Source organism: Schistocerca gregaria, chromosome 3 (assembly GCF_023897955.1).
Source record: "Schistocerca gregaria isolate iqSchGreg1 chromosome 3, iqSchGreg1.2, whole genome shotgun sequence".
NCBI classification, from domain to species: Eukaryota; Metazoa; Arthropoda; class Insecta; order Orthoptera; family Acrididae; genus Schistocerca; species Schistocerca gregaria.
Genome location: NC_064922.1, coordinates 622,731,586 through 622,756,440, shown reverse-complemented (window position 1 = coordinate 622,756,440; position 24,855 = coordinate 622,731,586).

Sequence of the window (24,855 nt, the reverse complement as noted above, 5' to 3'; positions counted from 1 at the left end):
TGTTTCTTAAGCTGGATAGGTCAGCTGGTAGCGGAAGCATATACACATGATCCTTTATGAACCCTCAAAGGTAAACATCGCACGGCACTCGCAAACGTGTAGACCATGCGGAGCAAGCTCTGCCATCCAGCCCTTTGTGGCCACTCCAGCGGTCGGGTACAGTGTCGTTTAACAAGTCGCACACTGAGTTATGCCAGAAAGGCGACAAATCATCTCGCTGGCAAATAAAAGTTCTGTGATTCAGCTTCTACAAATTGACGAACGAGCCGTAGTTCTAGTACATCAAGATGTTGATTCGCCGAGAAAGAAATGCCCGTAAACTTTCTGCCAGGATATGGCAGTTTAGGGAAATCTCGTTGAAGTGTACCGTCTGTTGAGGGTTTGGTGACACTCAATGCACACATTATATGGGTTCACATTTCCACTTGGGTGACATGTCGATTCATCAAAGCAGACATCACGATCCAGAAAATTTCATCATCGTGCGCGAACATTTCATTTGAAAAGTTGGCTCGTAAACCGATGTATGCTAGCTTTAGAGTTTGTAACAATTACAAACGATAAGGAACACAAACAAAACGGGCTGAAATTCTCTTTGACTTAGTATTTTATTTATTATTTATAATTATTAATCTGAATACTAAACAGCTTTAAAAACCACCATTATTTATTTTGAGACACATGATATTACGTTCTTATGAGATGTGTCAATGGACAACGTTACTGTCACGACTATTACCATATGCAGGTACTCAGACATAATGTTACCCATGTTCTTCTTGTTACTGGAGCAATGACAGAGTAGTAGTGTACGCCCCGTCGACGAGGTCATTGATAAAGGACGATCTAAGATGGGACGTGGACGGGGAACTAAATTGGCCTCTCCGCCTTCGGTACAGGCTCTTCGGTAATTTACTTAAGCTTTTACATGAAACTCGGTCTCGTAAGTTACATACAGTGTGCTGACCACGTGCCCTCTGTATTCGCATCCTATGACGCCTATGGGCTGAAGATGACACGGCGGCCGGTCGGTACCGTTGGGCCTTCATAGACTGTTCGCGCGGAGTTTAGCTTTTTCATGAAACTACGAAAAATCTAAATCTTGGTGGTAGTATTGTATTTGAACACTGCTGCTCTCTGTGGTAGGTTCAGTGCCTGAACCACCATACAGTGGACGCCAACACATATAATTGTTCTTTTTTTTTCGTTCGTGCCACGGATACGAAGACAGAGGTGCGAGCCCTTCTGTAGATTCCCCGAGAGGCACCGCAAGATTCTCTTCGTTGACAGTCGTGTCGCAAGTTCTAGAAAGTGTGAGAGGCAATTAGTCGTCTCCATTCCCCTTCCAAGTAGCGAGCAGGTAGCAGCTGAAACACCGCCGCGCCAATGGGAAGCTGAGCATCAGGGAGACAGGATAATGAGCAGAGGGCTGGCTCGCGCTGCACGCGGGTGACTCAGAGAGAGCAACAGGGCTGCCTTCGCAGATTTACTCCGCTGTCGCTGACTTCTGAGCCCAGAACGTGTATGGGCACCGTGGAGGCAAACGATGCCGTCTGCCGCGCTGAAATACGGCCCAGAGAACGAGGAACCGCTGGTACTCGCTGTCCTGCGTCCGGAATAGTAATGTCCGGAATAGAGCTGGTGTCTACACCCTTCTTCAACGTAATCTCTGACACCAATTAGTAACACAGCTTTTGCTTACAAAGGCCGCAAAACGCGTTGTAGTTGGCAGTTGTAAAGACAAACAGACAACACAGTGCAACAAGTAATGATGTGTTAATATAGTCAGTTGTTTTGTTTCCGTCGTGTTAGTTTTAAATAGGTGCATCGCCAAAACTGTTGAGATTCGAGCAAGTACTTCCCGTTTTGAAGACGAGTGGTAGGACAGCTGCACATAATTATAGGCCTGCATCGTTGTAGTCAATTAGTTGTAGAATTATTGAACATGTTTTGCGTTCGCGTATTATGAAGTTTTTTGTAGAACGCAAAATCTCTGTAACATTCTGCATGTATTCCACAAATAGAGAAGTCGTAATATGCAGCTCGCTCTGTTCCTCCAAGAGATCCACAGAGCTCTGAGGTTAATGCTGTGTTCCCTTACTTCAGGAAGGCATTTGACACCATCCCTTGCTGGCAGTCAGTGGAATAATAATAATAAAAGAAACAGCTTACCTAGTATCGGACCAGATTTGCGACTGGATATCAGATTTTCTTACAAATAGAACTCAAAACGTCGCTCTTAAGCGAACAGAATCGACAGACGTAAAGGTAATTTTCGAAGTACCCCAAGGAAGTGTGATAGAACCTTTACTGTTTATAATGTACGTAAACAAACTCTCTCCGTCCGAACAGGCCTTGAAAGGCCCAACGGCAACGACCGGCCGCCGTGTCATCCTCAGCCCACAGGCGTCACTGGATGCAGAGATGGTGAGGCATCTACATATACGTGATTACTCTGCTACTCACAATAAAGTGCCTGGCAGAGGATTCAATGAACCACCTTCAAGCTCTATCTCTACCGTTCCACTCTCGAACGGCACGCAGGAAAAACGAGCAGTTACATTTTTCTGTGCGAGCCCTGATCTCTCTTATTTTATCGTGATGATGATTTCTCTCTATGTAGGTGAGTGCCAATCAGCACATCGCTCTCCTGGCCGTATGACAGTTTACGAGACCGGAGCCGCTACTTCCCAATCAAGTGGCTCCTCAGTTTGCCTCACAAGGGTTGAGTGCACCCCGCTTGCCAACAGCGCTCGTCAGACAATGTACGTAAATGATCTAACAGAAAACGTCAGATGCTCTTTAATACTCTTCGCAGGTGATGCGGTTGTCTATAACAAAGTCGCAACGCCAGAAGAATGTTTCGATTTGCAGAATGACCTGCAGAGGACTGATGAATGATGTAGGCTCTGGCAATTGACCCTCAACGTAAATAAATGTACAGAACACAGGAAAAAATATCCACTACTGTGCAACTACACGATTGATGACAAATTACTGGAATCAGTGTTTAGTGTAAAATATCTAGGAATATGTATCCAGAACACACTTTTGGCATCGGTTGTAAAGTTATTGGAAACGATTTTTGCGGAATGGCTCAAAACACAGCCGTCACACCTTGTTGGACATCGTTACAGAATACGAGACCTGGTGCTATGAATACGAACCGCACACGAAGTCAGTAGCACAATGTTCATCGTCTTTGTCGCCTCTCTTCGGAAGAGATTCATAGTCTATCAAGCACTTGCTGTGAGCCGGCCCGAGTGGTCGAGCGGTTCTAGGTGCAACAGTCCGGAACCGGGCGACCGCTACGGTCGCAGGTTCGAATCCTGCCTCGGGCATAGATGTGTATGATGTCCTTAGTTAAGTTAGGGTTAATTTGTTCTAAGTTACAGGCGATTGATGATCTCAGAAGTTAAGTCTGATAGTGCTCAGAGCCATTTGAACTTGCTCTGAAAAAAGGCGAACATCGTCGTAATCTTGGATTTGTCAGTCGACTTATTTTGGGAGTTAGGGAAGACGATGACCATCATGCCAATGGCTGTCGCTTGGTGTCCGGACAGTGTTGGTGGCTACAGTTCTCATCTCCTGTAATAATGCGGATATCCAACAATTTCTGAAATTTTTGGCTCTCAGCGCTTGTCACAGTCGGGTCGAGGTCTGGTGAGTAAGGTGGGTCTTCAAGATATTCAAATTTCACATAGAGCATTGTTGCTACGGTTGAATGGTCAATATAGGCACTACGATTGTCGTGTTACAATAAAACATGTGCAGACAGGAACTACTGACGTTTACTCCTGTTTTGCAGGCTGCAGGTAATTTCTTAGCAGATTTGAGTACGAATTACTGATCATTGTTGGTCCCCTTCCCGTGTACTGCTCCAAAAATACTACTTTTGCGGCGCAAAGAGAGTGATTAGGATGAGTGAGGATTTTTGTTTCAATTTGGCGAAGAGCTATGGCGCATTACTTGCTCGCCCTTTTCGTTTCAAGTTGATGACAGGGCGTATTGGTTTTGTCTCCCATGACAATATTCTGTCCAGAAATTCGTTACGGTCGATATATAAAAGAAGCAAAAGTTCCTCAAGCCACCAACGCCACGATACAGCTGACGCGACGCCCCCTACGCGGCCACTATTGAATCGCAGTAAGCCACGAACAATTTCGTGTACTAAACCGTCATTAATACCCAAAACTGTGGCTGTTTCGTTTACAACGACACACCTGTTTCCCTGCACAAGCTCTCCAACTGTGGCAATGTTTTCGTTCGTCACTGCACAGTATTCCTGCCCCGCACTCAGAGCGACTTCCACGGGAGCTACTCCTTTCTTATCTTGCGGCACTCACACACTTGCTGCTGGGACACACATGAAACACCGTAATGTGTTTTCGTCTTGAGACTCATTTCCATAAGTTTAACAGCTTCACTGCTCTAAAACCTTATCGCAGATTGCTACTCCTACGCGGTACAAGTCGACGCTGGGACGGCCATCTTTGTATTCAGACAGTTCTTTTTCTTTGACGCAGCAACAGGCTGTCAACTGCTAGTGATTTGTCGAAACACAAGGATAACTCCTTCCGACTATCATGTCGATAGTACAACTCTTAGGAATGTTTCTTCGTTTTAAGGTTTACATTTGAACCACCGTCGTTATATGGTTGAAGAGTTTATGTTAGTTTTGTAATTAAAAATCAGTGAGACAAAGCTTGCCATTTTCCGAAACTTTCGTCGATCACTTTACTGGCGCGCTGAACTGTGAGGTCCGCGACGTACCAAATCAATCTACAGTATGATTTTCACATTAGTACTGTTTTGTGAAACTGTTCAGCTCTGAGAGGAAATCTGTTTCATATGACCATATTTTGTCTGGAAATAAACGCTTTCCAAATATCCTCTTTTAAGTCCCTAAGCACTTCACGAAACCGAGTGTACGTCAGTGTACCAAAACAAGAAGCACTCATATCCAAAAAAAATCGTGAATATTATGTTAACCGTGTGTCTTAAGAGACAGAGAAACCTCCACATGTTTCGTATTATTTGCTTCATTTCCATTATTCACTCAACAAACGAAACTATCTAGCGATATTCATTACTCCGTGGTCAAATACAAAGTCGCTTGTGTTCGATGACGGTGTTGAGCGTAGCCGGGTGTGTTTAAGTGGTACCATCAGGGTTATAAATATCTAAAGATGTTTATGTCTGTAGAATAAAAATGGCATTGCTGTGTTTGCTACATCCAAGTTCTTACTTTCAAAAATAATCAAAAGCCCAAAGAAAGACTGTAAGAAGCAGATAAATGTGCTGAGCGTTATTGTCTGACTTTATTTGTAATAGTCACAATGGGAAGATTGTTGCTGAGCCCATTAGTACAAGGCAAAAGGCTTCTGTCGTAAGCACAATGCATTCTATAGAAGGATACCCACGCATCCTGCAGAAGGTAAATGTCGAAGTGTGCATTACTACAGAACTGGATGGGTGTTACTACACTTGGTGTTCGTGAATATGGAAATCAAGAGGTTACCAAAAAATTAAATCAAAATTACAGAATAATCAGCATCGAGACTGACGAGTTAAAACGCCCAGATTAAGAGAAAAGGTATAAGCGTGTTATAGAACGAATCTGGCGTATCTAGTTTTTTCTGCTTTTAAGTACCGTAGTCCGCCGGCCACGTTAAAGATTAGCCCGGCAAAGCACTGACGAGCGAAGTCAGTTGAGAAGTTGGAGGCAGACCACTTCAAATAGAGCCAATCACTATGGTATCCAAACTAAACTTCCAGTCGAGGGTGACTTTACAATCACGTCTACTTCTCGATCGTTATAGATGGAGAAATTTTCTAGTTGCAGGAAGATGGAAAATGGCAGCAAGAGTGATTAAAAACCGTTCCAGTACTTGCCTCGAGTGACTTAGAGAAGCATCGGACAGTGTAAGCCGGACCGGCTGGACGCCGTTATTCGCGTCCGCTGCCTTAACCACTGCACTAACAAAATGACTCTATTGATGCAAAACACAGCTCGTATTACTTACACGATGATTTCCAGGCGCCGTTGATGAGCTAACGCTGACCAGTTAATGAGCTGGTGACTTTACAAACCTTTAGATTTTGTACGGCACCCTAGTCCAACAAAGTAAATTCGTTTGTAAGCGATAAATAGCCAGATTAGATGGCTGTAGCACGTGCTTCAGAAAGCTTTGCCTCTGTCTCAGCTAGACGTGATTGGCGAACTACTGACGAAGCAGAATGTTTCAGAAGAGAATAGTTGCACATTAAGTAATGAGAGAATAGACCACTCTGAAGGGGAAACATTATGTAGATTGTAAAATAAATTACGTACACAGAGTTTTACTGTGTTTAGAGGAGAAAAAAAAATCGGACGAGGATGACCAAGACTCGCACTGTCGGGGTTCCGTACGAACTTAATCACATATACAGGGTGAGTCAGGGAGAAAGCTGCGTGCTTTGAGGGACGACGGTGTTCGTGATTCTGAACAAAAAAAAGGCATATGAACATATGTTCTTTTCTTAAGCTAACTTGGCAGTGAACGGCTGGAAAAACAGTAAGAATTTCCATAATGTTTATCAGGGTCTAACTACATAATGTAAACTATGAATACAGGGAAATGTTAGGACAATGAAAGTGTTTTAAGGGCAAAGACTTTAGTATAAGAATAATCAGAATAGCTTTGATATAAACTTTATTATATAAACATTTATGTCGGTCAGTAATTTAAAATTTTTCCTACCAGTCTATGTTTGAAGTCTATAGACATATTAACTACTTTTCTTAGATGCTTAAAAATTTGTTCACACATTTATGACATTGTTATCTAAAAATTACTTCAATCAATAATTTTTATACTATAAATATATAAATTAGACAATCAAAATTAAGGTAATTTTTTATAACTAATAAGGGTAATAGTAAACTGGTATCTGTGTTCTACTTTTCTCCGAATGGTAGCCTGAAATATCACAAAAATTTCAGACCTCTATATCAAATAGTTTTTTTGACATGAAATAAACATGTCAAAAAATTTGATTCTTGGGAAATTCAGTCTGAAGATACATTTCATCTGTTACTCACCTCTGTTCTTAAAACTCTCCAGTTGCATAATATTCTTGGTTTGTGTGTTCCTCATCTTCTCTCTCCATTTTCTTGCACCTCTTCGCTATTCTGGCCTCTTTAGTTGCCTCAAGAACCCATTTTTCGCCTTCGGTCACGTGCTGTGTCAAAACGCACGGGGTACGTTCGCCCTTGTGCTGAGCGTCCTGCGTGATAAATCAATGATAACACCTGGTGGTCACGATAATATACGTGTATGATGTGGTAAAACCAAAATCAAATTGTGTTCTAGATTATATGAGAGCGTCTACGGAATAGCAGGTGGCGAGCACGCGCGACTGCAGCGATATACCAAATCGCCCTCGCTGCGTCCAGAAATGCTGCCTGAGCGACTCGAAGCAGCCGGCCGCTATTGCGAAGAATCGACAGCATCGATGATTATTACATTAATTGTTAAAAGTTGGCGTGGCGTTGCGTTCCTATTGTACAACGAAAAGGGTTAGTTAGTTCCCGGATAGACCTCTCACCGACCAAGTGGTGGTAGTGATGTATATCAGGCCTGATCTTATAGCGTTTCACTGCGTGCTGTAGTGAGGCTATTCAGTTGACTCCTAAGTCTTGGAAGAGTGCACGGAATGTTGTCGACTATAGTTGTGGGAACAGTTTCGTTCGTAAAATTTGCTGGGGTGAGTTCCGCGTGAGCCTGATTTAATTGAGAGATTGATTTGTTAGGTGCTGAGTTTTGTGGAATCGGTGTGACCGATATCCCGTCTGCGTTATATGTTGAGTGGTCGCGACGCGCCCAGAGGTAATTGGGTTGCTTGTCGTTTTTATGGAGGTGGTTTGGATATTGTGCGTGTGTGTATCGAGAAGGGAAGCATCGAACACGTGATGGTAGTTGTATTTTCAAGACCACTAGCTTGCAGCAGACAGCGAATTGGCTCATAGAACGACGAACTGTTTCACTATACGGTGATGGTGTGCACGTATCACTGAGTAGACAAGCGATAGTAAATTGAAGAAACCATTTAACGAGCTACACGTAGCTAAACCAAAACTTGATTCATGAAGGTGACGAGTGGCGGATTTAAATGTTAGGGAAGTTAGCGGGTCGCGTGTGGTCAAGGCCTGAAGAGGTCAAGATTTGCTTTTAAATTGTAACTTAAGGTTAGTTGAAAAGTGGCCGTGACATTTAGGATTTTTGTTTGACCTTTTTTTATTACTTGTTTCCGTATTGTGGGGACTGATAATATATTTGCTGGCACTCGTTCACTGGTGATAACCAACGTGAATTGAGATACCTAGAAGGAAAATAAATCCAATTTTATTGGGGTTAAAGGAAACCTTCCAGTCGATTTAATTGGTATCTACTGTGAATGTATCTATAGAATTTTCGGAAGAATAAACGAGTGTAATTCAGAGATATTGATACAGTGGAGTCGATATCACGTATAATGTGGTGTTTTTAAATGTGCTTGGTAAAAGGTTCTTGAAAGAATGAAATTGTAAATAAGCTAGTGAAAGTAGATCTTCTCAGTATTAAAGAAAAGATTTCAATTAAGGGAAAAAGCTTCCTAAATGATGAATAAGTTTAATTGAAGTAACTGAATTATTTACAGAAAGGCCAAAGATTTTGCTACTAACATAGATTCGTTATTCTGCGACGCATGCGAAGTCTCATCACTTACGTATTATCGCTGCGTCGAGTTGGTAAAATATTTAAGGGAGAATTAAAAATGTTTTAATTCCTAACAGTAGTGAAGGAAGTGCCCATAAACAAAATAATAATTACAAGCGGTAGACAGATTGGTATTTTAGTACAAGTAATAACACAGTTCCGAGTTAATGTCAGAGAGTACGTACTGTGTTGTGAGCTCGTTGCGAAAGATAACAATTGCTAGTTGGATGTCGCATTTATCATCACGCAAGATAATCAGGTACTGAAATTAAAGTAATTTGTTGCTCTGACGAGATCAGTATCGTAGACAACGAGAGTGGTTCACTAAATAGGTCCATTTATTCACAACTGCTTAACTTCAGCAATCATTGGTGTGTGAATATTGTTAAGTGATTATTCGTAGTTCTATCGTGGCTTGGTACGATTCCGGCGCCATGTCTAGACAGGGTGTTGTTCCCCTTATTTGGCAGACAGGCTGTTTGCGTGGTCAGCGGTTGAGGAGGCTGCAATGTTAACTGTACTGAGGCTGGTTTCGTGTCCGATTAGTTCAATGCCAGTGTGATTGCGGCGCGGGCTAAATTCTTGTCGCCATCAGAGTCTCCTCTCCAAATGGAATCTCCTGCAATTAGATAGCGTTCTGCAGTCTTCGCCTCTGGTTAAAAATAAGAAACTGTACCTAATTAAAGGTGTAGTGGTCGACAGGTGGCATAAGTACTTTGCGCAACAGGATACTCTGCAGTAACGCCATAGAGACGTTGGTACAGTACGATCCCTTGTCGTTGTCAATCGATCTTGGGTACTGCCAGTCACGGACCAGTACAGCCACTCTCAAGGAATCAAATGCCATGGGTGCTTGTCTCATATTGAAACCAGGAGTTAGTCACAACAACTCTAAAACATCACATCTGCTAACTGCCTCATCATTAAAGCATATAACTTTATTTAATACACCTAATCTCACGGTATTGAAACCAACAAACACAGTTTTAGGCAGGCGTTCCCATATAACATGGTTGAAACATTTGTTAACATTTTGTGTCTTTCCATGTAAGCACCGTGACGAAAGTTTAGTGTCACTTTGGTCTCTGTGTATGGTCTTAATTACTTCCAATACCTCAAATGGCAGGGAGTGATGGTGTGCATAAGTCTCTCACTACTTTCTTCATGACCTCAGTTTTGTCTCGATTCCTTCTTATGGCTAAACCATAATAGAGCTGCAGTTTGTCCATCTCTTCCTTGGTAAGACGACCCCGACAGCTAATTGGTTTGCCATCACTGTGATTTTTCCCCTTCATATCTTGTATTAGCTTACGTAAACGTGTGCCCATCCTCTTTTGCACATGACCAACACACTCTACCTTTACAGGTTTTACAGTTATTCCATAAGGCATATTTCCCAACAATTTCCAAACTCTTAGGAATCTTTGTCTCCAAGATACTTCACGCACCGTACACCATAATTCTCTTCTGACCTTTGAATTATTCTGAGAACTCCCTCTGATTCCATTCCACCACTGTACCCAGAAAAACACAAACATGATCCTGGTTATTTCCTTTGCAACCATGGCAGTACTTTGTCATACATTGTATATCAATCACCTTTCCATTTTCTAGGGATGCTGCGGTGACACTATTCAGTGGTGGTGACCACGCTTCTGCCGTGTGCCATCAAAGGCTGCAGCTATATCAGTCTCACCTTCATTGCATAACACAGTTTCTTCTGCAGCTTTCTTCATTGACACAGCACTCACTTGACCAAGACTTTCAAGAAGTAACTGTGTGCACTTCTCAAATCTTTTAAGTGCGGGCAAATTCATGAAAGCACAAAATGTCTGAACTGCCTTTCTTCCCTTCCCAGTACACCCAATTCCATATGCAAGTCTGATATTTCTGTTACAAACTCTTCCTTTGCACAATCCAGAAGAATGTCCAGTTTGATTACCCCACAGAAATCACAAAACACTTGTAACTTACTAGCCACTCCTTCCCTGCCTTCAAAATCTTCGACGACTTTAATACCACCTTTTCCACAAAGCGCACGCACAGCAGAATTGTTTATAGACGAACATAAAGCACCCAAGTCAGCAATTATGGAAACACGTTCTGTTTGTGTATTGATCATATTTTATAGAGATGTCACTCTGGGAACTCAAATATTTTAGCTTCTGTCTTGAGGCAGTTGGCGGAGTCAACATAATATTCAGTTGGTTTGTGGATGTAATTAGACAGTCTCTACTTTCCAACGAAGTAAACCGATTACCATAAAACTTACTTTTTTCCGTTCCAAAACTCTTTTTTGGAGCCATAACTACGTCCGAGAATGACACAGCACCAACAACTCAACAACGTACAGTAGTTTGAGTACAAACAACTCTCGAAAACCATATAGACATACAAAGGAAACAAAGAAGCATCGGAAAGCGTGTGTGCTAAAAGTGCTGCCAACTCAAAAGACGATTACGCAATGTATCTTTTCAGTGTATCGAAATTGTAATGACGCCATATGACATTCGACAGCAGCGGAAACACGGTCGTTGCTGCATACCACAATATATTTAAATTTGTTTTTAAATCTGTTCCCGATGTCCGAATCAATTCATTTAACTATCATTTTGTCCACAAAGCTCTAAATACTGATTTAAGACGGAAAAAATTCAAATTTTTGAATGACGCCCGTGATTTTCAAGCAGCTCAAGAAAAGGCCGTATGTTCATTTAAAGTTCTTTGTTCATTATCACCAATACTATCACCTCTCAAAACATGCACCTTTCCTCCTAACTCACCTTGTACAAAAAGCTCATCTACAGATTTTGATGAGTGAGTTCGCTAGTATCAAATTATGACATAAATGACCGTATCTTTTTATTTCATTGACTTCGTAGCTTAAATTCTTAGAAATCACAAGTCTTAATATTCTACATAAATCTCAGTTTGATACACCGATCCCTTCCTGAGAAACAGGGATCGAAGCAGGCCCATAGACAGACAACCAGACAACAAATGGCAAAAAAAATCATCATCATCATCATTTAAGACTGATTATGCCTTTCAGCGTTCCGTCTGGAGCATAGCCCCCTTATAAAATTCCTCCATGATCCCCTATTCAGTGCCAACATTGATGCCTCTTCTGATGTTAAACCTATTACTTCAAAATCTTTCTTAACCGAAACCAGGTACCTTCTCCTTGGTCTGCCCCGACTCCTCCTACCCTCTACTGCTGAACCCATGAGTCTCTTGGGTAACTTTACTTCTCCCATACGTGTAAAATGACCCCACCAACTAAGCCTGTTCATCCTGACTGCTACATCTATAGAGTTCATTCCCAGTTTTTCTTTGATTCCCTCATTGTGGACACCCTCCTGCCATTGTTCCCGTCTACTAGTACCTGCAATCATCCTAGCTACTTTCATATCCTTAACCTCAACCTTATTGATAAGGTACCCTGAATCCACCAAGCTTTCGCTCCCATACAACAAAGTTGGTCGAAAGATTGAACGGTGCACAGATAACTTAGTCTTGGTACTGACTTCCTTCTTGCAGAAGAGAGTAGATCATAGCTGAGCACTCACTGCATTAGCTTTGCTGCACCTCGCTTCCAGTTCTTTCACTATGTTGCCATCCTGTGAGAATATGTATCCTAAGTACTTGAAACTGTCCACCTGTTCTAACTTAGTTCCTCCTATTTGGCACTCAATCCCTTTATATCTCTTTCCCACTGACATTACTTTCGTTTTGGAGATGCTAATCTTCATACTATAGTCCTTACATTTCTGATCTAGCTCTGAAATATTACTTTGCAAACTTTCAATCGAATCTGCCATCACAACTAAGTCATCCGCATATGCAAGACTGCTTATTTTCTGTTCCCCCAGCTTAACCTCACCCAGCCAGTCTATTGTTTTCAACATATGATCCATATATAATATGAACAACAGTGGAGACAGGTTGCAGCCTTGTCTTACCCCTGAAACTACTCTGAACCATGAACTCAATTTACCGTCAACTCTAACTGCTGCCTGACTATCCATGTAAAGACCTTTAATTGCTTGCAAAAGTTTGGCTCCTATTCCATAATCTCGTATAACAGACAATAACTTCCTCCTAGGAACCCGGTCATATGCCTCTTCTAGATCTACTATAAAGCATAGATACAATTCCCTGTTCCATTCATAACACTTCTCCATTATTTGCCGTAAGCTAAAGATCTGGTCCTGACAACCTCTAAGAGGCCTAAACCCACACTGATTTTCATCCAATTGGTCCTCAACTAATATTCGCACTTTCCTTTCAACAATACCTGAGAAAATTTTACCCACAACGCTGATTAAAGAGATACCTCTGTGGCTGTTACAATCTTTTCTGTTTCCATGTTTAAAGATTGGTGTGATTACTGCTTTTGTCCAGTCTGATGGAACCTGTCCGAACTCCCATGTCATTTCAATTATCCTGTGTAGCCATTTAAGACCTGACATTCCACTGTATTTGATGAGTTCCGACTTAATTTCATCCACCCCAGCTGCTTTATTGCACTGCAATCGATTGACCATTTTCACCACTTCCTCAAATGTGATCCTATTTCCATCCTCATTCCTATCCCATTGTACATCGAAATCTGAAACATTACTGATCGTATTTTCACCTACATTGAGCAACTCTTCAAAATATTCCCTCCATCTGCCCAAGGCATCCACAGGATTCACCATCAGTTTTCCTGACTGTCCAAAATACTTGACATTTCCTTCTTACTTCCCTTTCGAAGACTGCTAATTACACTCCAAAATGGTTTTCCAGCAGCTTGACCCAAAGTCTCCAACTTGTTTCCAAAGCCTTCCCAAGATTTCTTCATGGATGCTGTAATTATCTGTTTGGCTTTGTTTCTTTCTTCAACATAACCTTCTCTGTCTACCTGAGTTCTAGTATGTAGCCTTTTTGATACGCCTTCTTTTTCCTTTTACAGGCTGCCTTGACTGTATCATTCCACCAAGCTGTTTGCTTCGTCCTAACTTTACACACTACTGTTCCAAGACATTCTTTAGCCACTTCTAGTATTGTGTCCCTGTACCTTGTCCTTTCCTTTTCCATTGACTGTAATTGACTACATTCAACGAACTGATTTCCTTATCCTGAAGTTTCTCCACTCTTATCCTCCTACATATGGACCTGACCTCCTGCACTTTCGGCCTCACAATTCCAATTTCGCTGCAGATTAAATAATGATCAGTGTCATCAAAGAATCCCCTGAATACACGTATGTCCCTCACAGCCTTCCTGAATTCCTGATCTGTCATTATATAGTCAATGACAGATCTGGTTCCCCTGCCTTCCGAAGTATACCGGTGAATGTTCTTATGTTTAAAAAAGGAGTCTGTGATTACTAAGCCCATACTGGCACAGAAATCCAAGAGTTGTTTCCCGTTCCTGTTGGCCTCCATATCCTCTCCAAATTTACCCATAACCTTTTCATACCCTTCTGTTCGATTTCCAATCCTGGCATTAAAATCACCCATAAGCAGAACACTGTCCTTGTCCTTTACTCTAACTACTACATCACTGAGTGCATCATAAAAACTATCTATCTTATCTTGATCTGTCCCTTCACAATGCAAATATACTGACACAATCCTAATTTTCTTGCTAGACACTGTCAAATCTGTCCACATCAGTCCTTCGTTTTCATACCTTACTGCAACTACGCTGGGTTCCATTTCTTTCCTGATGTAAAGCCCTACACCTCATTGTGCTATTCCTGCTTTGACTCCTGACAGGTAGACCTTGTATTCTCCCACTTCCTCTTCTTTCTCACCCCTTACCGAATGTCACTAACAGCTAAAATGTCCAGCCCCATCTTACTTGCAGCCTCTGCCAGCTCTACCTTCTTCCCAGAGTAGCCCCCATTGATATTAATAGCCACGTATCTCATTACCATTTGTTTGCCGAGTCGTATCTTAGGAGTCCCTGGTTTGTTAGTTAGAGGTGGGACTCCGTCACCTCCACAGGTCCGAGGCATTTTGCTTTGATTGTTGCCAACATCATATTTCAAGTACCAGGGAAGCAGGTTGCTAGCCTTACTTGCCCCGAGTCCCATTGAGTTTTACCCCTAACGGTTGAGGGACTAACCGGTGGTTTTGGTAGTCTTTGCCGTATGAGCACAAAGGTGACCACGACTCAGAATATGTCCGAGATGCCCAGCCTTATTCCAGAGTAACTGGTATCCCGACTGTCGGGACCACTTACTTGGCCACTCATACGTTGCCCGTGGTTCATGAACTAGGACATGGCTAGAGGAACCCACACCATGAACCACAAAAAAAAATTTTGGCATAATTACAAATTAACAATCTTCGGCTTTTTTCCTTTACTTTTACTGTAAAATTGCTTCTTGCCAAATTTCATGGTTCTACGTAAACGGGAGTCCCCCCTACACGTTTTGATGACTGTGTTTGCGAGTATCACCATACCTGACATAAATGGCCGTGAGTTCTGGTGGTATTGACGTAGAGGCAAGGGGCCTTATATCCTATTATTCCACATAAATTTCAACTTGATATCTCTATACGTTCCTAAGAAAAATGGTCTCAATAGGTAGCCAACGAAGTGACCCAGTAAGAACTCCGTTTCTACAGATTAAGGCACAGTATACTAAATACTTAACGTGACAAAACTATCACTGGTGCACCGTCTCCAGCCGGCCAGTGTAGTCGAGCGATTCTAGGCCCTTTAGTCTGGAACCGCGCGACCGCTACGGTCGCAGGTTCGAATCCTGCCTGGCATGGATGTGTGTGGTGACCTCAGGTTAGTCAGGTTAAGTAGTTCTACATTGTAGAGGACTGATGACCTCAGATGTTAAGTCCCATAGTGCTCAGAGCCATTTGAACCATTTTGAGCATCCTCTCCCCTCTAAGCGTGCCTATAGGTTTCCACTCTAGTTATGATCAGAGATGAACTTCCTTGTCATGACCATTGTTCCGTTTACATACGTGCAGTACCGGAAACAAGAGTTACAAACAAAATACCTTTCCTGGCCTTCAGAGCAGTCAACGACGGTATTCTGACAACGGTTGAAAAGCTGTTGCAAAATGTCAGCAAACGCTTTTTGTGGAATCACCTTATGCACCGTTGTTACTGGATATGCACAGTATTACAGGAGATGAGACCAGATGATACCAACATGATCCAGAGACTAAGCGACAGCCAATGGCATGGTGTTCATCGTCTCCCCCAACACACGAAAAATGTCACAACCGAAAGAATTCTTCTCACGGCGTATCCAAGCGCTTAAGAAGTGGTGAAAAGTCTAGGGGACTACGTCAAAAAATGATACATCTCCAATTCTTCTGTATTATTTCATTTGCATATCAGTCAGTAACAAAGGTTTTCATTGGAATCATACTCGTATTTTGTATCAAATAGGTGTCTTAATAGCAAAAATTACTGCTTTGTGCCTTTCTGAGTTCATCTACACTGAAGCTCCAAAGAAACTGTTATAGGCATGCGTATTCAAATACAGAGATATGTGAACAGACAGAATACGGCGCTGCGGTGAGCAACGCCTGTATAAGACAAGTGTCTGGTGCAGTTGTTAGATCGGCTAGTGGTGCTACAATGGACGGTTATCAAGATTTAAGTGAGTTTGAACTTGGTGTTATAGTTGGCGCAGGAGCGACGAGACATCTCCGAGCTAGCGATGAAGCTGGGAATTTCCTGTACGACCACTTTACGAGTGTATCGTGAATATCAAGAATTCCGCAAAACATCAAATCTCCTGCAAGAACGGGACCAACAATGACTGAAGAGAATCATTGAACCTGACAGAAGTGGAACACTTCCGCAAATTGCTGGAGATTTCACTGCTGGGCCATGAACAAGTATCAACCTGCGAACCATTCAACGATATGGGCTTTCGAAGCCGAAGGCCCATTCGTGAACCCTTGATGACTGCACGACACTAAGCTTTAAGCGCCGTCTGTGCCCGTCAACACCGACATTGGACTGTTGATGACTGGAAACACGTTGCCTGGTCGGACGAGTCTCGCTTCAAATTGCATCGAGAGGATGGACATGTACGGGTATGGAGACAACCTCATGAATCCACAAACAGTGCATTTCAGCAGGGGACTGTTCAGTCTGGTGGAGGCTGTGTAATGTTGTGAGGCGTGTGCAGTTGGAGTGATATGTGACCCCAGATACGTCTAGATACGACACTGACAGCTGACACGTACGTAAGCATCCTGTCTGATCACCTGAATCCATTCTTATCCATAGTGCATTCCAACGGACTTGGGCAATTTTAGCAGGACAATGAGACACACTACAGGTCCAAAATTGCTACAGAGTGGCTCCAGGAACACTCTTCTGAGTTTAAACACTTCCGCCGGCCACCAAACTCCCCTTACATGAACATTATTGAGCATATTTGTGCTACTTGCTGTTGAGAGGGAATCTCCACCACCTCGTATTCTTACGGATTTATGGACAGCCCTACAGGTTTCATGGTGTCAGTTCCCTCCAGCACTACTTCAGACGTTGGTAGAGTCAATGCCACGTAGTGTCGCGGCACTTCTGCATGCTCGCGGGGGCCCTACCCGGTATTAGGCAGCTGCACCAGTTTCTTTGGCTCTTCAGTGTAATTATGCTGAGCTGTGAGTGCACAAGAGGTTGACAGACAAGAGTCTTACGGAATGGATCCTCCCTTTGCTACTCGAATTTCGCTCCTCGCGAGTGTCTGCCGTTGCGTGCAGTTGGCTTACAAAGGAGTTGCATTGTCAGCCCGGAAGGCGGCGGCAGAAAGAGTTGGGGCCAACTAACCGGCACGCATTTCGCCAGTCATCTCTTTTTGGCTGCTGGTCACAAGAAGTGCCGGCTAGCAGGGGGAGCCAGGAAGAGCCGGCTTCCCAGCTCCTATCATTGACTCCACACTGATCTCCCGGTCACACATTTGTTCACGATTAACCATCGTATAGATTCTCCTGCCGGAGAAAAGGCAAATATGTTCCTCTTTTTTTAAAAAAAATCCTGACTGGAAAGTGGAGAAGCCTTTCTTTCCAACTGCCACTTCTTCCACTGTAGCTAGGCAGCTCAAAAATTCAGGGTGGGGTTAAACTTTACTTTTTCCCCTATACCCACGTGTTTGAAAGTTCGGTCCAAATGGTCGCTACCCTGCACCTGAGTGTTAGAATTCACCAGTGTGAAACATCCCGTAACATCTCTGCCAAACCTTTGTATGACCTCTAGTATCCTGTATTTTTTATTTTCCCAGTCTCCTCTCCCTTTTGCCTCCGCTGCTTCTATCTTCTGCTACCACCGTTTTCGACTGACCATCAGTATCTCCTCTCTCTTTGGCTCCCACCGCTTTTGCCTTCATTCATGTATCTCTTTCACTGCCACTTTTCTCCTCATCGTCACTGTTTCCTCTTTCTTGTCTGTGCCACTCACACTGTTTCCTCTCTCTTTCGCAGTCACTGTCTCTCTGCTACGCTCTTTCAGCAGAAAAAAAGCCAATATGTTCGCATGCCAACATTTTTGAAGTGGAAGGCGCAGTGAGGACTGAGCCAGCTGGTTCCTCACTTTTCTGTCAGTTTTTTAAAGATGATTGTCCGTAGCTCGTGGTCGGGCGGTAGCGTTCTCACTTCCCACGCCCGGGTTCCCGGGTTCGATTCCCGGCGGGGTCAGGGATTTTCTCTGCCTCGTGATGACTCGGTGTTGTGTGCTGTCCTTAGGTTAGCTAGGATTAAGTTGTTCTAAGTTCTAGGGGACTGATAACCAAAGATGTTAAGTCTCCTAGTGCTCAGAGCCATTTTTTTTAAAGATGAACATTTCGCCTGTTTTGTGCTCCGACACGGGTATTATCCCGCTGGTTTCCTTCTGTTCCTTGTTACAGCAGAGTTTTCTGTTTAAGCGAAACGAATTCTGAAGGTAGGTAAAGATTTGACAGTTTATTTATATACTTCGACATATTTATATAAGTTGACGCATATAAACAAGAAACAAGTACGCATCACATGAGATCAACACAAAATCATTTGCCTTACGATTTTTCTGGAAGCTCCACTCATTGATCGCAGTTTGACGAAGTGAATGATTTGTATCTTCAAAGAGTAAAAATGTTACTAGAAGTAATTTACTGAATTTGCAGTCTTTCCAGCTTTACATAATTTTCTCAGTTATTTTATGTTCATTCCATGCGTCTCAAGATGCTGTTTAGGCGATTTATTTGTCACTGCAGTACCACATTGGGCATATTTGTGTAGACGTGGACTGCTCTTTTACAGGGGATCGCTTCATAACGTTTTATTGGTGAAAAATGCTAACTAAAACATAGTTTGGTGACCCCCATTAGCCTTCCGATGCCCCGAGAACTCTTGCCATGTATTTACTACGTCAGATAAAACTACATTTACGCCTCAAAACGAATGTTACGTGCATAAGAACGGTAACTTTGAACCTCTGGGTGTTGGCAACGGATAATGATATCGAAAAAAGTGTCGAAATTAAATTTCGACGATCTGCTATGAATATAAATTATAGAAGTGTTCAATCCCACAAGTGGTAGTTTTCATTACCAAAAATCAAAATATTTCGATGTTTTCTCAGGAATTGTCCATGAAGAAATGGTGCTTTTATAAGCCTAATGCGAAAGAACCAGCCGATTTCCTTAATTTCTTTGGGCTGAAGGAAGTGCGTAATTTTAAATTTTGACTCTTTACTGAAGAACAGCTACAGTATGGCCGTTCTGCCAATAGGTACGCATATTTTCTCCGGACCAAAAGTTATACTAATCACTTAACCCCTTATCTCTCTGACCAATGAAAAACGGATTATGATCACTGAAAACACGGTCCGATTATAGGTCTGCCGCAAATATAGAATACATACGAGACATTCTGAAGTTAATAACTAGAATTTATTTGTAATGTAGTTACAGGAAAATTTATCAGAGCTGGCCCTTGACCTAAGGGCTGAAGCGCAGGGTGCGCACCAACTTTTCTTATCTTACATTACATTAATACTTGTTCCATAGGTCATGGATACATTTCGTAGTGACGTGGGCTGTATCAGCTTAGTATAAAGTTTCTTCTTTTCTTTTACAATTACTTCTTTACATCTAAAAACGCATCTATTGAGTAGAAGGAGTTGCCATTCAGAAATTGTGTTAGTTTGATTTTAAATGCTGGTTGGCTATCTGTTAGATTTTTAATGCTATTTTTTAAATGATCAAAGAGTTGGTGGGGGCACAATTTACCTCTTTCTGTGCCAAAGTCAGATTTAATCCAGGATAATCATCATCTTTTTTTCTAGTCTTGCAGCTACGCACTTTGCTATTATTTTTTAATTGGGATAGGTTGTTACTAACAAATTTCATAACTGAGTATATGTATTATGAAGGTACTACAAATATCCCTAGTTCCTTAAACAAATATCTACAAGGTGATCTTGGGTAAGCTCCAGCGACTATTATTGTTACACGCTTTTCTGCATTGAATACTTTTTCTCTCAATTATGACTAACCCCAAAATATGATGTCATATGAAAACAGTGAATGAAAATAGTCATAGTAGGATAATTTACTCATTTGTGTTTATCACACAAGGTTGCTATAACGGCAATAACGTAAGTAGATGACCTCTCTACCGTAGCAACAGACTTCTGTTAAGAGCCTATACTTATCAATGGTGTTATGCCATTTATTGTAAAGAACTGTGTGTACTGCGTTTTCTCAAAACTTAATGAGAGTCCATTTGCAGAGAAGCACTTCATAATTTTCTGGAAGACATTATATACAATTTCATCAGCTAATTCTTGTTTGATGGGGGTGATTACTATTCTTGTGTCATCGGCAGAAACAACTAGCTTCACATCTTCATGCACATAGAGTGGCAAGTTATTAATATATATGGAGGACAGTAAGAGACCCAAGAGTGAACCCTGTGGGACGCCTTTCTTGGTACCTCTTCATTTAGAGAAATCTGCTCATTTTACAGACAATCTGTGCTGTTAATTTCAGCGTTTTGCATTCTTCCAATTAAATATGAATTAAACCATTTGTGCACTGTTCCTCTTATAACACAATACTTAAGCGTATCTAGAATGATTTCATCATTCGCACAGTCTAAAGCCTTTGAGAGATCACAAAAAAACCAATGCGTGATATTCAGTTATTCAGAGAGTTTAATATTTGATTATTGTAAGCATATATAATATTTTCTGTTAAAAAGTCTTTCTGAAAACCAAACTGATATTTTCCTAGAGCTTCATTTATTCAAATACGTGAAAATACTCTTGAATACATTACTTTTTGAAGAATTTTAGATAAACTGTTAGAAGCGTGATTTGATGGTAGTTTTCAGCATCAGACTTATATCCCTTTTTATACAATGGTTCGACAATAGCTTCTTTCAGTCTATCTGGAAAAATTCCCCATTTCAGTAAGCTACTACCTATATGGCTGAGACTCATACTTATCTGTTGAGAAAATGCTTTTAGTTCTCTGTTGGAAATGCTATCAATTCAGTGTGAGCTTTTGCTTTTGACTGAATTTATTATTTTCCTAATTTTAGTTGGACAGGGGGGTTCAGTTTCATCAAATAGCATAGGCAATGCCTCTTCTATATACAGCCTTTCACTCTTTAATGAACAACAGGATGCTATTCTCTCTACCACCCTTAAAAGATTGTTGTTAAAATATTTTCTACTTCTGACATTTTGTTTTGACAAAAATAAAGTCTTCCTGTGCTCTCAGTTCCCCTGTTTCTCCTTTAAGAATATTCCAAATTGTTTTGACTTTGTTTTCAGAGGTATTAATCTCAGACGTAATACACATACTTTTCGACTTTTTAATAACTTTTCTTAATCCAGTGCAATAGTGTCTATAATGTTTGACTGTTTCTGGATCATTACTCCTTCTAGCTGTAAGGTACGTTTTTATTTTCTGTTTACAATATATTTTTATCCATTCAGTAAGCCACGGCTTTTTAAATGGTTGCTTACAACAATTATGTTTCACTGTTTTCATAGAGAAATATTTTGAAATATTCTTGTAAAGCTATCATACAATAGGTTAAATTTTAAATTAGCGTCAGGTTACCTGTACATCTCATCCCAGCCTGACTATCGGAAGCTATCCCCACCTAACAATTTTGTATTATCGTGACTAGGTTTCCCAAGTAGTAAAGTTTTGATTAATTTTTTAGAGGAAACCACGTAAGTATTGATCACGATTGCATTTTAACTGGATGCTAAAGCGGGATGATAATACCGTATGACACATTTTGAACAATTATGAGTTATGTAAGTGTCGCATTAATTTTTGAACAGCGTCCGTTGCACATGTTACACACACACACACACACACACACACACACACACACACACGATCTCCAGTTGTCCTGTCTCCTCCTCTGGTTTACCAACATCAAGCTGCTGGATGATGCAATGAAGGATATTCTTTCCTGCTTTTATTTTTGAGTCATCTGTCTTTGGACTGGTTTGGTGCGGCACGCCCCAAATTACTCTCCTGTGTCAACCTTTCCATCTCACAGTAGCAGTTGCAGCCTACTTCCTCAATTTGTTGCTGGATGAATTCCAAACTCTGCTTTCCTCTATTGTTCTTACCCTCCACAGCCCCCTCTAGTACATTGGAGGTTATTCCTTCATTTCTTAAGAGATGTACTATCACCCAGTCCCGTCTTCTTGTCAGTATTTTCCATAGATTCCATTCACCGCTGTTTTTGCTAAGAACCTTCTCATTCCTTATCAGTCCACCTAACTTTCAACATTCTTCTGTAGTACCCATCTCAATTGCCAGTGTTAGTCGCCTTTTTGAGTCATTCCTACGTCTATCATGGGTTGTTTTGCTTCCTGTGTAGCAGATTACCTTAATTTCATCTACTTCGTGATATTTCTGCTACTTTTCATTACTTTCATCTTTCTTCGATTTACTCTCAATCGATGTTCTGTTCTCATTAGACTGTACATTCCATTCATCCATTCAACAGATCCTGTAATTCTTCTTCCCATTCACTGAGGATAGCAACGTCCCTTCCAATATTGCTATAGATGCTGGTTGTCGCGATAGCGGTTCCTTTCCTTCACGTACGCCTTCACACTTCTTTAGTGTCATGAGAAAGCACTGTATGTTTAAATTTTGTGGCCAATTTTAGTTACACGACAGTGTAAGTTCATACGTATGTAACTATGCACGTTTCCAAAAAAATGTTATTATTATTGTACCTGAAATGACTAGAATACGTAAGAATCTTTACAAATTATTTAAAATTAAGAATTCATATTTCAGAGTGTTGTAACCCGATATTTGATGTTGCCTCTAACGCTGCCTCGGGGCCTAAGAGATTTACACTTTAACACACCGTGTGGCATGAGAGAGTTTGGCCACTGATGTTAAGGAAGAATATTCAGTGGTGACTAGATACTATAAATCCATTAATATTTGTAACACCTCACTGTGTCATCTACAGGCACCGACTATAGTGTTACATTCTGCATGTTGCGCCATTGTATGGGAAGTTGTTTCCCTCTATTCTTATGTTAATTCTTTTGTGTGTCATGGATCTAACGATACCGTAAATCGTCATAATCTGTGAAAAACAAAATCAAATATTAGTGACAAAGAAAGAATACATTAATTTGAAACTCATCTTGTACTGATCAAGTCAGTTTGATTTTGAAAGGGATTAAGAAGTCATGTTAACCTATGATGTAATATTTTCTTGAATGAGTATACTGATTTTGCATTCTTCTCATATATATTCTTCCTTTGGACAGGTGCACATGGAATTTAATCTCTGTGTCAATCTTCATAACTCGAACACTTACACAGTCAGTACTTGATGGCCTTGTTTTATTCATTGGCTCATTTTAGTTCTTTTCAAATTGAGTCAATGTTACCAATGTTACTACTAATACAGACTCTCAGTGCATCTGTATTTTCATTACTCGTCCATTTCACAGCCTAGTTCTCGATATCAAGCTCCTATTACTCTTATACGTTCAAATAGTTCATCATTTGATATTATTTTGTGGGGCCTTCTTGTGACTCATCGATGGTACTTCCGCTTCTGTAACAGCCTTCCCTTTTAGTTGCAAGCGCATTTTTTTTTTTTTAGCAAAATATGATTTCCTTAACTTGATGTATCAGTTGATGAAAGCTTCCGTAAATACACTCCTGGAAATTGAAATAAGAACACCGTGAATTCATTGTCCCAGGAAGGGGAAACTTTATTGACACATTCCTGGGGTCAGATACATCACATGATCACACTGATAGAACCACTAGCACATAGACACAGGCAAAAGAGCATGCACAATGTCGGCACTAGTACAGTGTATATCCACCTTTCGCAGCAAAGCAGGCTGCTATTCTCCCATGGAGACGATCGTAGAGATGCTGGATGTAGTCCTGTGGAACGGCTTGCCATGCCATTTCCACCTGGCGCCTCAGTTGGACCAGCGTTCGTGCTGGACGTGCAGACCGCGTGACACGACGCTTCATCCAGTCCCAAACATGCTCAATGGGGGACAGATCCGGAGATCTTGCTGGCCAGGGTAGTTGACTTACACCTTCTAGAGCACGTTGGGTGGTACGGGATACATTCGGACGTGCATTGTCCTGTTGGAACAGCAAGTTCCCTTGCCGGTCTAGGAATGGTAGAACGATGGGTTCGATGACGGTTTGGATGTACCGTGCACTATTCAGTGTCCCCTCGACGATCACCAGAGGTGTACGGCCAGTGTAGGAGATCGCTCCCCACACCATGATGCCGGGTGTTGGCCCTGTGTGCCTCGGTCGTATGCAGTCCTGATTGTGGCGCTCACCTGCACGGCGCCAAACACGCATACGACCATCATTGGCACCAAGGCAGAAGCGGCTCTCATCGCTGAAGACGACACGTTTCCATTCGTCCCTCCATTCACGCCTGGCGCGATACCACTGGAGGCGGGCTGCACGATGTTGGGGCGTGAGCGGAAGACGGCCTAACGGTGTGCGGGACCGTAGCCCAGTTTCATGGAGACGGTTGCGAATGGCCCTCGCCGATACCCCAGGAGCAACAGTGTCCCTAATTTGCTGGGAAGTGGCGGTGCGGTCCCCTACGGCACTGCG